Below are 14,019 nucleotides of genomic sequence, written 5' to 3'. Positions count from 1 at the left end.
AAGATGTGCTCTAGAGATCGCCAAGGTTGGACTTGTGGTGCAGCTGGACTTGGCCATGTGTAAGCATCAACCAGGTGGTGCTGGTTTCAAATGCATAAGGTTGTCACAGAGAGCTGCTGAGGTGTGGTACCATTGAGTGAGCATAAGGGGGCTATCTGTGATAGGCAAATGATTTTCAACACTGATTACATTCATAAGGTTTCTCTCCTGTATGTGTTCTTTTATAATAATGGAGATTACAAAGTTGTGAAAAGTCTTTACTACACTGATTACATTCATGAGGTTTCTTACCAGTATGGGAGCTTTTATGTTTTGGAGACTAGTGGGTTATGCATAGGCTTTAGCACACTGACTACATTCATAAGGGTTCTCTCCAATAAAGGTTCTTTTACGCTCTTATTCTCTTGCTTCTCTCTTGCCCTCTTCTTCCCCCTCTCCCCACTCTCTTCCCCCTTCTCTCCACATGGCCATGGCCAGGCCTTCCCCACTCTCTCCCTCTCTCTGCCTTTCTACAATAAACGCCTTAAAATTAAAGCAAACAAAAACAAACAAACAAACAAACAAACAAACAAAAGGTTCTTTGATGATTTTGAGACAAGAACTTAGTGCAAAGGCTTTTACCACATAGATTACATTCATAGGGTTTCTCTCCGGTATGTGTTCTTTTATATTTTTGGAGACTTATCCCTTGTGAACAGGCTTTACCACATTAATTTCATCCCTAAGGTTTCTCTCCAGTATGTGTTCTTTTATGATATTGGAGAGTACTGTACCATGAAAAGACTTTACCAAATTGAATACATTCATAAGGCTTCTCTCCAGTATGTGCTCTTTTATGTCTTTGGAGATGACTGGGTCTTGCAAAGGCTTCATCACATTGATTATATTCATAAGGTTTCTCTCCAATATGTGTTATTTTATAACATTGGAGGTGACTGGGTGTTGCAAAGGCTTCACCTCATTGATTATAAGGTTTCTCTCCAGTATGTATTCTTCTATGATATTGGAGTGTTCTCTCTTCTGCATAGGCTTTACCACATTGATTACATTCATAGGGTTTCTCTCCAGTATGTGTTCTTTTATGTCTTTGGAGATGACTGGGTCTTGCAAAGGCTTTACCACACTGTTTACATTTATAAGGTTTCTCTCCAGTATGTGTTCTTTTATGATATTGGAGATGATTCCCCTGTGAAAAGGCTTTACCACATTGATTACATTCATAAGGTTTCTCTCCAGTATGTATGCTTTTATGTCTCTGGAGATTACTGGGTATTGCAAAGGCTTTACCACATAGAATACATTTATAAGGTTTCTCTCCACTATGTGTTCTTTTATGTATTTGGAGATGACTATGCCATACGAAGGCTTTACCACATTGATTACATTCATAAGGTTTCTCTCCAGTATGGGTTCTTTTATGATATTGGAGATGACTGGGTCTTGCAAAGGCTTTACCACACTGATTACAGTCATAGGGTTTCTCCGCAGTATGCGTTCTTTTATGTCTTTGGAGTTGACTGGGTCTTGCAAAGGCTTCATCACATTGATTACATTCATAAGCTTTCTCTCCGGTATGTATTCTTTTATGATTTTGGAGATGAATGGGTCTTGCAAAGGCTTTACCACACTTATTACATTCATAGGGTTTCTCTCCACTATGACTTCTTACATTCCTGCAATGATATTTGGCACATATGAAAGTTTTACCATACTCATTATACCCTGATAAATCATTTTATAACATCCTTTTCTTATATGAGATTTCTATATAATTTATTTCATGTATCTGAATAAAAATGGAACAACAGGTACATTGCTCCTTTCAATAGCCTTATGCTCACATGGTTTTATCCATTCTGACACTTGATACACCCATTAAGAGAAGAAGAATAAATGAAAGGTTTCCACATTGCATTCACATCATATGACTTTTTGTTTCTTGTAGACATGTGGTATATGGATTAAGGTTTCTTCATGAAAACATTCCTGACACTCATAAGCTGACCAATAAACCTAGCAATGTCACTACAAGAATATGAGTATCACCAACTTTACAATGAACTATTTGCTTCTCAGAAGGTTTGGATATATATTTATCACTATTCAATGTGCAACATCTAAATATCATGAGACTGTACAGATTAGTAGTTCTACAGCATAGCTCTAATGGAGCTACAAATCAAATAAAGCGATCTCTTAAGGCATATTTCCTTGTCTTCTTTCTTAGAGGAATACCTTGCAAACAAAAATTAGATAATTGACATTGAGGTACATGATTTTGTGAGAATATTATAATTATAGCTATACTTAAAGGACTGATATTTTACACTCTTGCTTTTCCTTAGTGCTTCCAGAACATATTAAAATTTCCTCAGAAGCATAGTTGTATCAGCTTGCACATGAAAATTACCTTTCATGCTGAGCGGTGGTGGCGCACGCCTTTAATCCCAGCACTTGGGAGGCAGAGACAGGCGGATTTCTGAGTTTGAGGCCAGCCTGGTGTACAAAGTGAGTTCCAGAATAGCCAGGGGTACACAGAGAAACCCTATCTCGAAAAACCAAACCAAACCAAACCATAACAAAACAAAAACAACACCCCCCCCAAAAAAAGAAAATTACCTTTCATGACTTGTAGAACTTTGACATTGTTCTTCAATATGATGATCTTCCCAATTGTAGCCTAAAACACAGTACCAAAAAAAACCTAATGATATACTATTGGAAATTAGACAAAATTCAAGTTCTTGTGAATTCTCATAGCAATGAGCCTGATTTATTCACCTCAATCTTCCTTGTTTTCAATTGAAAGGGCAGAAGTTCATCAATAACCAAGAAACATTTGTTCTCTTATTTTGAAAAGCAAGAGAAAATTCAGTCCTACCTATAGCAATGAGGTTCCAGTAGGTCTCCAGCATCACATCTTTGTAGAGACTCTTCTGGGAAGGATCCAGCAAATTCCACTCTTCTTTAGTGAAGTTGACATGCACATCATCATAAGTCACTGAATCCTAAAATATCCCATAGTGTACAACACAAAGCATGATACTGACATCACTGTAAAGTAAATGTACACTTCCTCCACAATATATTCATATATTTTTGGAGCTTCCTCCACTGATTTCTTCACACAGAATTTATAATCTAATCATCCTGTCATTTTAGAAGCAACTTGAAATATAGTGTTCACCTGTGTTGCTTTTGCACCTTTTGAATAGGAGAAATTCGAAAAAGAATTTGAATAAGGTTTAAACAGTTACAAATGGAGAGATGAAAATACTAGTAATATAAATGTTGATCATAAATAAGCAACATAGGGCCGGAGAAATAGCTCAACAGTGAAAAGCTCTTCCTGGTCTTCCACATAATGGTGGTCAATTTCTAGCATTTACGTGGAGACCAACAACAAACTGTTAGTTCAAGATCAGGAGTTATGCCGGGCATGGTGGTGCACGCCTTTAATCTCAGCATTTGGGACGCAGAGGCAGGAGGATTTCTGAGTTTGAGGCCAGCCTGGTCTACAGAGTGAGTTCCAGAATTAGCCAGGGCTACACAGAGAAACCCTGTCTCAAAAAAACCAAAAAAAAAAAAAAAAAAAAAAATCAGGAATTATGAGGCCGTCTTCCAACAATACTAAAGATGATATACACACATGATATTCATATTTATGCACACAGGCAAAATGCTTCTATTTATTTAAAAATTTCTGAACAAACACAAGAGTTAGGCAGAATGTCACACACCTAGAGTCCAATGACTCTGAAACCTCAGGCAGTATTGATGTCATGAGCATATGCCATCCTGAGAAATATTGTACCATCTATATATAAGTGGCCAAATTTTAAAATTAAAGATGTGGATTAAGAGCTGCACAAACACATATACTTATTTGACAAAAATATATCAGGTGGCTTATATGGTTTCTATACCTACTATCAGGACAGAAAGGGCTTCACAGAGAAACTCTGTCTTAAAAAAACAAAAACAAAAGAATAAAGTAAAAGTATAAAACAATGAAGCTTCCAAAATAGCTTATCATTAAATCGCAAATGTTTATATTTTTAAAGATTTATTTATTTTCTGTATGTGAGTCTTCAGACCCACCAGAGGAGGGCATCAGGTTCCATTACAGATGGCTGTGAGCCACTATGCGGTTGCTGGGAATCGAACTCAGGACCTCTGGAAGATCAGTCAGTACCCTTAACCACTGAGTCAACTCTTCAGCCCCAAATGTTTATACTTTTGTGAATACCTCTTGTGTATCTTATGTGATATAGGGACAGAGTTCAAGTGGTGAATGTATGGGAGCATGAGAAGAAAGCCAAAGAATTAAACTAATCCACAACACAGTAGACACACACACACACACACACACACACACACACACACAAAACTTTGTCCAGTCTAAAAGAAACACAGGGGCAAAGACGGATCAAAGACAGAGGGAATGGCCAATGAAAACTTGCCCAACTAGGGACCCTTCCCATGGGCTAGCACCAATCCATGACAGTATTAGTGATATTCTGTTATGCTACCACACAGGAGTCTTGTATAATTGTCTATTGAGAGGCTCAACCCAGCAGCTGACTGAAACAAATGCAGAGAACCACAATCAAACATTGAATGGACCTTGGAGACTCTTATGGGAGAGTTGGGGGAAGGATTGAGGGCCCTAAAGAGGATAGGAACTCCACAGTAAGACCAACTGACTCAACTATCCTGGACCTGTGTGGACACTCAAGAGTCTGAGCCACCAACCAAATAGCATATACAGGTTGGACTAAGGCCCCTGGCACATCAGTAGCAGATGTACAGCTCAGTCTTCATGAGGGTCCTCCAACAACTGGAGCAGAGGCTGTCCTTAAAGCTGCTGCCTATCTTTGGAATCTGTTCCCTCACTGAGCTGCCATGTCTGGCCTCAGTGGGAGAGGATGCACTTCACCCACCAGAGACTTGATGTACCATGGTGTGGGGATACTTATGGGCCCACACCTCTAAAAGGGGAAACAGAGGAGATTGGGGGGAGGGACTCTGTGAAGGCAAGGGACCTAGAGTTGAGACAGTGATCAGGGTTATAATGAATATATAACTTATTAGAGAAACAAACAAACAAACAAAAAAAGCAAGAAAGTAAGTAAGAAAGAAATTTTATTTTTAACTCATACACACTATCATCTCCCCAAAAGGAATCTGAAAAGGCTCCTCCTACAAGAACTTCCACAAGTTCCATCTTATCTAGAACCCCCCCCCCCTTTTTTTTTAATCAACTGCATTTAGACCCTGGACACTATAGGCTCATGTTCATCCTGTGATGAAAATGCATTCAGTCTACAGTGATCCTAATAGTGTGTAGGAGATCCTGCACTGTTCAATGTCTAAAGTCTCTTCTGACACTTAAGGCAATATTTGAAGGCCACACACACAGGATGGACTGAGGCCCCCACCATATATGTAGTTCATGTGCTACTCAGTCTTCACGAGGGTCCTGCAACAACTGGAATGGGGGGATGACCCTTAAGCTGTTGCCTGTTTGTCCAAACTATTCCCCTAACTTGGCTGCCTTGTCTGACCTCAGTAGGAGAGGATGTGCCTAACCTGCCGATTTGACATGCCAAGGTTGAGGGATATGCAAGTGGTTCCCACTCTCCCTGGGGAGATAAAAAGGAGTCAGGTATGAGGGATTGTGTAATATGGAATGGGGAGGGGTTAGCGATTGGAATGTAAATTGAAAAATAAATAGCCGGGCTTGGTGGCGCACGCCTTTAATCCCAGCACTCGGGAGGCAGAGGCAGGTGGATTTCTGAGTTCGAGGCCAGCCTGGTCTACAAAGTGAGTTCCAGGACAGCCAGGGCAATACAGAGAAACCCTGTCTCAAAAAAACCCAAATAAATAAATAAATAAATAAATGGGAAAAGTGAAGAAATATATATAAATAGAATAAAAATATACAAATTAGTACATAATTTTAGATTTTGCCCTACTCAGTATCTCAGGGAAAAAGCTGAGTAAGAAAGATTTTTGTCCAAAATATCAGACAAATGACCTCTAGCTAAATTTCTCACAAAGTCTATTTTCTACTGGCATACTATAACCTGAACTTCCTTTGGCTGCAATACTGTCAACACTCAAATCTTCCAGGTCCTATGAGAACAACCTATTAAGCTCCATGTACAGCTTTCTATGACTTTTGCCATCTCATTTTCTGATATTTTCCACACTCCTTCAAAAGAGAACATAGATTCTAACAACAAAATCTCATTTTGATACCATTTTTTGGGGGGGGGGGTTGTTATTGTTCTAACTTGCTACTCTGCTGCTGTGATTGAATCCTGAGTTAAAATCATCTCAGGTAATAAATGGTTGTTGTACATGGTTCTGTCAGATCACAGTCCATCATTCTGGAAGGTTAGAATAGAAACTAAAGGCAGAGAATGAAGGGGGAAAAAAATGAAGGACAAACACTGTTTCCTGTCTTGCTTTCTTGCTTGGTCACTGTCCCATTCTCATCTAGCTTCATCTAGCCCAGACCCACTTGCATAGGAATATTGACACCCTCAGTGGAAGAGCCTTCCCATATCAATCATCAACACTCTCAGAGATACAGAAAGCAGGCATTCTGTTGAGGGCACACGCTCAATTAAGGCTCCTTCAAATGACTGTAGCTCTGAAATGTTGAGAATTTAAGACAATTATGACACAGAGACAGTAATAAATGAGGAACTTGTAAAAGCCCAAAACCAATGAGCTAACCATATCAATTATAGGAGGCCCTGACACCACAAGAGGGAGTTGGAGTTGGGGCTGAGTCAGGACAAAATGGGAAGTGCAGCTAGCTCAGTGCAAGGAAGGATACACTGAAATGGGGAGTTCAGAGCCTGTGCTGCCCTGGGGTGAGCTGTCTTTAACCCTGGGTTCCTAGGCCAGTAAGACTAAAGAGATGGCTAAAACAGCAGGAAGGTGAACAGAGGAGCAGATTGCCCAACAGACCTTGAAATAAGACTGCTGGTCTAAGGAAGATATGATAACTTTGTTGAAATGGATGAAGAAGAACTTTCTATCTACTGACAGCTCCAAGTTCAAAACTACAGTCACATATGGCCTGGGAACAGAGTCAATCACAAGGGGGATAAATGAGGTCTTTGTCCTTTCCAACCTGTAAAACAGGGTAGGGAGAGCTTGATTTTGCCCTGGATGCTGTCTTGAAGAGCTTTCCGTCATGGGCAGTGTAGGTCCTGGTCCTCTTGGTAAGGATTTAACCCATGGTGAAGGTAAGTAACTAAGTTGATTTAGATGGAAAGTCTTCCTCTCAGTCACAGAATAGTAAAGTGTCACACACATAAAAGACAGCCACAAGGGGGAGGTAAAGGCTACCCAGCAGATTCCTCCATTTGCACAGAGTAGAAAATGAAGATAGGGTGGCAGCTGTAAATTTGCTCTAACCTTCCCAGCAATTACTACCACGGGCACACCGTCCCCTATACCAGACTCTGGAACATCTTCCAAGCCCTTTGTGGCTATGACTCTCCAGAGTATCATTGCAGTGGTGTTCCACAGTCGCTTTGGTCATCACCCTCCACAAATACTCAAGAAAAATCCAAAAACCAAGGCACACAGAGAAAAATTTGACAGACAAGCCACTGACACAAAGAACAATGACTCATCTTTACAGTCAGCCTTTCAAGATGATATCATAAACAGCCAGGCCCTGGGGGGAAAGGGGGCTTCGAGGAGGGGGAGAAATACAAGGCAAGGATGCTGCGGAGGAGGGTGGGTGGGGGCTCCTCCCTGCAGGCCTGGACCTGCAGTGGGCAGAGGGCAGGATGGAGAGGACAGTTGAAAGGCACAACTGCAGCATCAAAGGATGGGGCAGGGTCAGGGGGTGCCAGGGTCACAGGCAGAGATTCAGGCCACTCTTGACCCCTCTGGTCACTCTCACCCGCCCCATCCTGCCCCGCAGCAGCTGTGGTCCCGCCCCAGCCCCCACCCCTGGCAAGGAGTTTAGCCTGAACATTTTTAGACTCAGGTCAAAGCAGCTGCTCCGAGATGACCCCGCAGACCAGGCTTTTGACCCTCTCAGGCCTCTTCCGAGTCACTCTCAGGTGTGCTGGTTGGGAAACAGCTATCAGGGTTGGTGCACCTCTCTCCCCCTTCCTTCCTGGCAGTGACCCTGTGAGGTCACACTGTCCGCCGTGGCCACGCTCCCTAACCATCGCCACTCAGGTCCCTAACGGGGACACGGAGCCCACACATGGCATTCACGAAACAGTCCCGGGACACCCCTGATTCCGCCCTACCCACCCCCGCGCCTGCCCGAAGTCCTGCGGAACCGGAACAGAAAAACGAAGTTGCAACCCCAGGCCAGTTCCACCGCGCCTACGGCACTGCAGGGTCATCCAAGTCACCACCCAGGGAACTGTCACACATGCCCTCGGGGGTCCGGGCGGGGGTCCGAGTTCGGCGGGGTGGGGGTGGGGTCACAGAGTGTCTCTGGGATGGCGCGGTGCTCCCTGTCCACTGAGGTGACCTCTGACATCCCACGCGACCCTTGACCTGTGATTTGGAGCTGCCCTCACACTTGACCCCGATATCATACGTGAACTTCTAACCTGTGACCCCAACATCTATATTGCCTTGTGACCCCGACTGTACCGGTATACGCCTATCTTCATCCTCTCACAGCCTCGGCCACTCCACGTTCTGGCCCCTCCCTCACCCACCGGCTAGGGCTTCCCAGGACCTCAGGTGTCCTCCTGTGACGTCACAAGCCCCCCCCNCCCCCCCGCCGGTCCAGGCTTCCACATTGTCACTCACCTCTCTAGGTCCTGTCGTCTTCCTCCTCCGGCCTAGTGCCGGTCGGGCGCAGGCGGGGGCGCCAAGGGACAGCGCGTGGGCGGGGTCAGCGATCGCGTGGTGGGGTGTTGTGGCGTCGTGGGTGGCGGGGTCGGGAAATTCGGAGTCACGAGTGGAGCGTTCACGATTAGAGAGGTCAAGGGTCTTGGGGTCGGGACTCGCAGGGTGGGGTATCACGGGGTCACGGGTGATCGAGCCAGAGGTCGCAGGGTCCGTGGTCGCGTCCGGGATGCGCCGCAGCCTCTCCAGCAGAGCGCAGTGTGTATTGGGATCGCTGATCCAGCACAGGAACAGCTGGTACACCTTAATCTGCAGCCGAGGCTGCAGCGGCTTCCCAGGCGGCATGGCGGCGATGGAGGTGCGGGATGGGCCAACAGACTGGCTCGAAGACCCGGGACACGCCCGCGGACACACGGACCCCGGAACAACCGCTGAGATCTGCGGCTTAAAAACCGCGCTCTGGTACTAGTGACCTATTTCGGCGCGGCGTGATGGCGTCACAACCCCGGGACCAAAACAAAACGGCCACCCTGAATGGTAACTTACAGGGCTAAGACTATAACCAGGCGGCGTAGCTTTCGGCCAAAGGGGATCAGTTCACAGGGTGCTAAAAGCGGGCGCGCAGCGATTGCGTCACCAGGCGGGACGACAACAAAGAGGCGGTGCTGACGGACCCGGGCCAAGGTGTGAACAAGGTGGCTGCTGTCAGTTTCGAAACAGTCTCGGCAGCCACCTTAAAGAATACGGGCCAGCAGTGATGGCGTCACCGGCTTCAACCAAAACAAGGCGGTCGCGCAGATGAACGGGGCGTGTGAGGGTACTGTCAGGAGCTGCAGCAAAACAACAAAAACAACAGGGCAGGCCCCACCGTGAGACTCGGGTGGCCCGTGACAGCACGAACTTGCTTCGTCACATAACAACCCCTAGCGGGCTCACCAGTCCAGGGGAGTAGCCGGGAGGTCGCCCTCGCAGTCTCCCGAGGAGCTCGCGATGGTGGGATTGAGGGGGAAACGAAGAGACCTGTATGCATGCCCACTTCCAAACTCAAAGGCCAGTCCCACAACCAGGCAGATGGACATGCGCACTAGTGCCCACTCGCTGAGGGGGCCGGGACACATGCGCACTGGGTTTTCCATGCTGCTGAAGCAAATACATAGTGCGATCTTCCAGTTGGCATGCGCATTGGGTGAGTTGCACAGTGCTGAATAGCACCTGCACACTGTGAAGATGCTGGCTGAGCCTCCCCACGCCCTCAGGAAATCTTAGTCACTGAAACACAGGCGGGGGCCTGGTCATCACTCAACCCTGTCAGTCACAGTGACAGAGGGCAGGACTGGGCTCCTGTCAGTCACCACGCCTGTCAATCACTGTGACAGAGGGCAGGACCGGGTTCCTGTCAGTCACCTCCACACCTTCCCCACCCTTCCACCAGTGCTTGCCCCGACCTGGCTCAGAATTGAGTAGGAGGTGGGTGGGGCGGGCAGGAGCTGAGGCACAGAAACCGTATGTTACGGAGCTGAGGGAGGGGGATGGCTAACCTTCCCAGCAATTAAGATCAGGGGCACACCGTCCCCTATACCAGGCTCTGGAACATTTTCCAAGTCCCTGTGGTTAAAATTCGGCAGGGGTCCCACTGTACCAGCATTCCAAGTTAGCTTTAGTCAACTCCCTCCAGGAAGACTCAAGAAAAATCCGAAAACCAAGGCAAAAAGTTACAATGCCAACAAGTGCTTGCTGACAGGAGCCTGATATAACTGTCTCCTAAGGGCCTTTGCCAGTGCCTGGCAAATACAGAAGTGGATGCTCACAGCCATCCATTGGACTGAGCATAGAGTCCCCAATGGAGGAGCTATAGAAAGGATCCAAGGAGCTGAAGGGGTTTGCAGGTGAGAGCTCAGGAACTTTGGAAGGTCTTGGAACACTTGCCCCTACAGAAGGGAGAGGCTAATTAACATTCGTCTGACCCCAGGACCAGAACCAACCTGTGTCTCCCATAGCCCACCTTCAGACAAGGGAAGTCCTTATCACATTATCCTCTAAAGACCAATCACTTTAAAAAGTCACACTGTTCTGCCAATCACATTGTGCCTAATGACTGCTGCCTTGAAAACGATATAAAAGCTCACTGACTGAGCTGCGCAGGGTCGCTGCCACTCCTTTGGGTCTGGGACAACCCCAGTGTTCTGGAACAATAAAGGACATCTATTCTGGCTCCCTGTGGTTCACTCAAGGGGTCCCTGGTAAGCTAAGGCTCTCCCGAGTCTTACATAGCCCCATAGGAGGAACAATACCAACCAGTACCCCCAGAGCTCCCAGGGGCTCCCAAACCACCAACCAGAGAGTACACATGGAGGGACCCATGGCTCCAGCTGCATATGTAGCAAAGGATTGCCTTGTGGGACATCAATGAGAGAAGAGACCCTTGGTCCTGTGAAGGCTCTATGCCCCTGTGTAGGGGAATGCCAGGACATGGAAGCAGGAGTGGGCATGTTAGTGAGCAGGGGGTTAGGGGGATGGGATAGGGGTGTTTTCAGAGGGGAGATGAGGAAAGGATAACATTTCAAATGTAAATAAAATATCTAAAATTTTAAAGAAAAATGTTCTAAAAGAAAAGGATAATTTCCTTTATAGATACCATTTACTAAAATTGAAACAAGATCAGATAAACAGTTTTTATATATAAAACTCTTGGTGAAATAGAATTCATTGAAAGACTCAACCAAAACATCCAGAGGATGGATGGTATTAGTGGAGAATCCAACCAGATTTTCAAAAAGCCCTATCCTAAAAACAGTTTAAAGTATTCTAAAAACTGAAATGGAAGAAATATTACCAATTCATCTTATGAAACCACAATTACCCTGATACCAGAGCATATAAATAGTCAATAAAAACATTACAAAAATATCCCTCAAAAACATAAAAGCAACAGCACAAAATAAAATACACTTAATCAAAGAACAGACAAAAAGATCACCCACAATGTTGGAGTAGGCTGCATTTCAGAGATGCATGGGTGGTTTAATATTCAAAAATCAATGAATGTAATCTCTATATAAATAAACAGACATGAAACAAACAATAAATCACAGGATCATCTTCTTAGACACCAATAAAGCCCTTGACAAAAAAAATCTAACACCAGGGGCTGGTGAGATGGCTCAGTGGGTAAGAGCACTGACTGCTCTTCCAAAGGTTTTGAGTTCAAATCCCAGCAACCACATGGTGGCTCACAAACATCTGTAATGAGATCTGATGCCCTCTTCTGGAATGTCTGAAGACAGCTACAGTGTACTTACATATAATAATAAATTTTTAAAAATCCAACAGCAAATCATGATAAAAGTCTTAGGATATCAGACATACAAGGGACATAATTAAACATAATAAAGGATATATACAGCAAGCCTATACCCAACATGAAATTACATGAAGAAAAACTCAAAACAATTCCATTAAAATCAATAACAAGCCAAGGATGTCCACTTACTTTCATATCTAGTCAATCATGTTCTTGAAGTTCTTGCTAGAACAATAAGACAACTGAAAGAGATCAAGGGGATATAATTAGGAAAGGAAGAACTCAAAGTATCCCAATTGGCAGGTGATATAATATACAAAAGTGACTACAAAAATTCCATTATCAAACTCTTACAGTTGATAAAGTGTAAACACTTCCAGGAAATGGGTTAGATCCATGATTAACTTAAAAAAAATTCACTAGCCCATATATATATAAATTACAAATGAACTGAAAAAAATTGGGCAAACAACACCTTTCACAATAACCTCAAATAATATAAAATATATTGAAGTAACTGTAAAAAGCAAGTGAAACACTTGCATTATAAAAACTGCATCATTGAAGAAATTGTAGAATAAATCAGAAGATGTAAAAATCTCCCATGTTCATGGATCAGTAGAATTAACCCAGCAAGAATAGCTATCCTATCAAAACCAATCTACAAATTCAACAGAGTCCCTACCAAAATTCCAACAAAATTGTATAAAAACTTTAAGAGGAAATTCCCACTTTATATGGCATAACCAAAACCCAGGGCAGCTAAAACAATCCTGATCAATAAAAGAACAGCATGGTAGCATAAAAGCATACATTGATCGATGGAATCTAAGTGAATACCCACATATAATTTTACCCACATATGGATGCCTGATTTTTTATGAGGATTCCAGAAGTACACAGTGGGAAAAGACAGCACCTTCAATAAGTGGTGCTAGATAAACTGTATCTCTTCATGTAGCTGCACATGGCTCCGCGCATGGTTACAGCGCCTCCTGGGAGTCATCCCAGAAGTCCTACAGATCCACAGAGCCAGGCAGGGCCCTCAGCAGGCTCAGCTCCAGCTGGAACCTGGGATCACCTGGGTAAAGGAGCCCGGCTGGGAGAAGGGAGGGGTCAGGGTGAGGGAGAGCACTGGGATGAGGGGAGTGTCTCATGAGGTGGGGCCTAGCCCTGACTGGTAGGGCTGGACGGGCAGAGCTTAGGGAAAGTGGGTGGGACTATTGCTGATGCGTTGATGGGCAGGACACATAGATAGAGCTGGGATGGGTCTTGTCAGAGATCATAGGTCATGGTGTGACAAGACTGCAACTCCCAGCTGTGTGGGGTAAGCAAAGGGGCGTGATCTGGCCCCACTCCCATGCTCACCCATCAATCCATGGTCCCCACACGCTCTTCTTCCTGGGCCACCAGGAAATCAAACTCTTCAGCCTAGTACTTCTCCCAGTCTGAGAACATGTTGAAAAATGTGCCCACAAGCTTGCAGTGCTTTAGGACAGCAGTGTGGTCCGGCCTGGGGGAGGCAGTGGTCACCCAGGGTCACATGCAAGGTCACCCATGATGTCATTCAGGGTCACAGAGTCACTTGGGGTCAGGGGTCGCCCGCGGAGTAACAGCATAAACTATGGGATCCTAGGGTTGCCCTTAAGGTCATCAGGGGTGACAGGATCACATGCAGAACCATTTAGCGTCAAGGGCCACCCTTGGGGTCATTCAGAGTCACTCTGGGGGTCATAGGTCGCCCATGGAATAACAGTTCATCCAGGGCATTCACAAGTCACCCTGGGCCATCACAGGTCACTCATGGAGGTCACAGGTCACTGTGGGATCCTGAGTCCCTCTCCGGTCACAGGTCACCCACAGGTCACCGT

At 45.1% G+C, this 14,019-nt stretch overlaps 1 pseudogene; it reads right to left on the bottom strand.

Annotated features, from left to right (window-relative positions):
• Positions 1–508: 508 nt before the first annotated feature.
• Positions 509–9,935, bottom strand: LOC110308437 (annotated as a pseudogene).
• Between the last annotated feature and the right edge of the window lie 4,084 nt (positions 9,936–14,019).

The sequence above is a fragment of the Mus caroli genome, chromosome 13 (assembly GCF_900094665.2).
Source record: "Mus caroli chromosome 13, CAROLI_EIJ_v1.1, whole genome shotgun sequence".
NCBI lineage: Eukaryota > Metazoa > Chordata > Mammalia > Rodentia > Muridae > Mus > Mus caroli.
The sequence above is the reverse complement of the archived record's forward strand: the minus strand, read 5'-3'. Positions and strand labels throughout refer to the sequence as shown.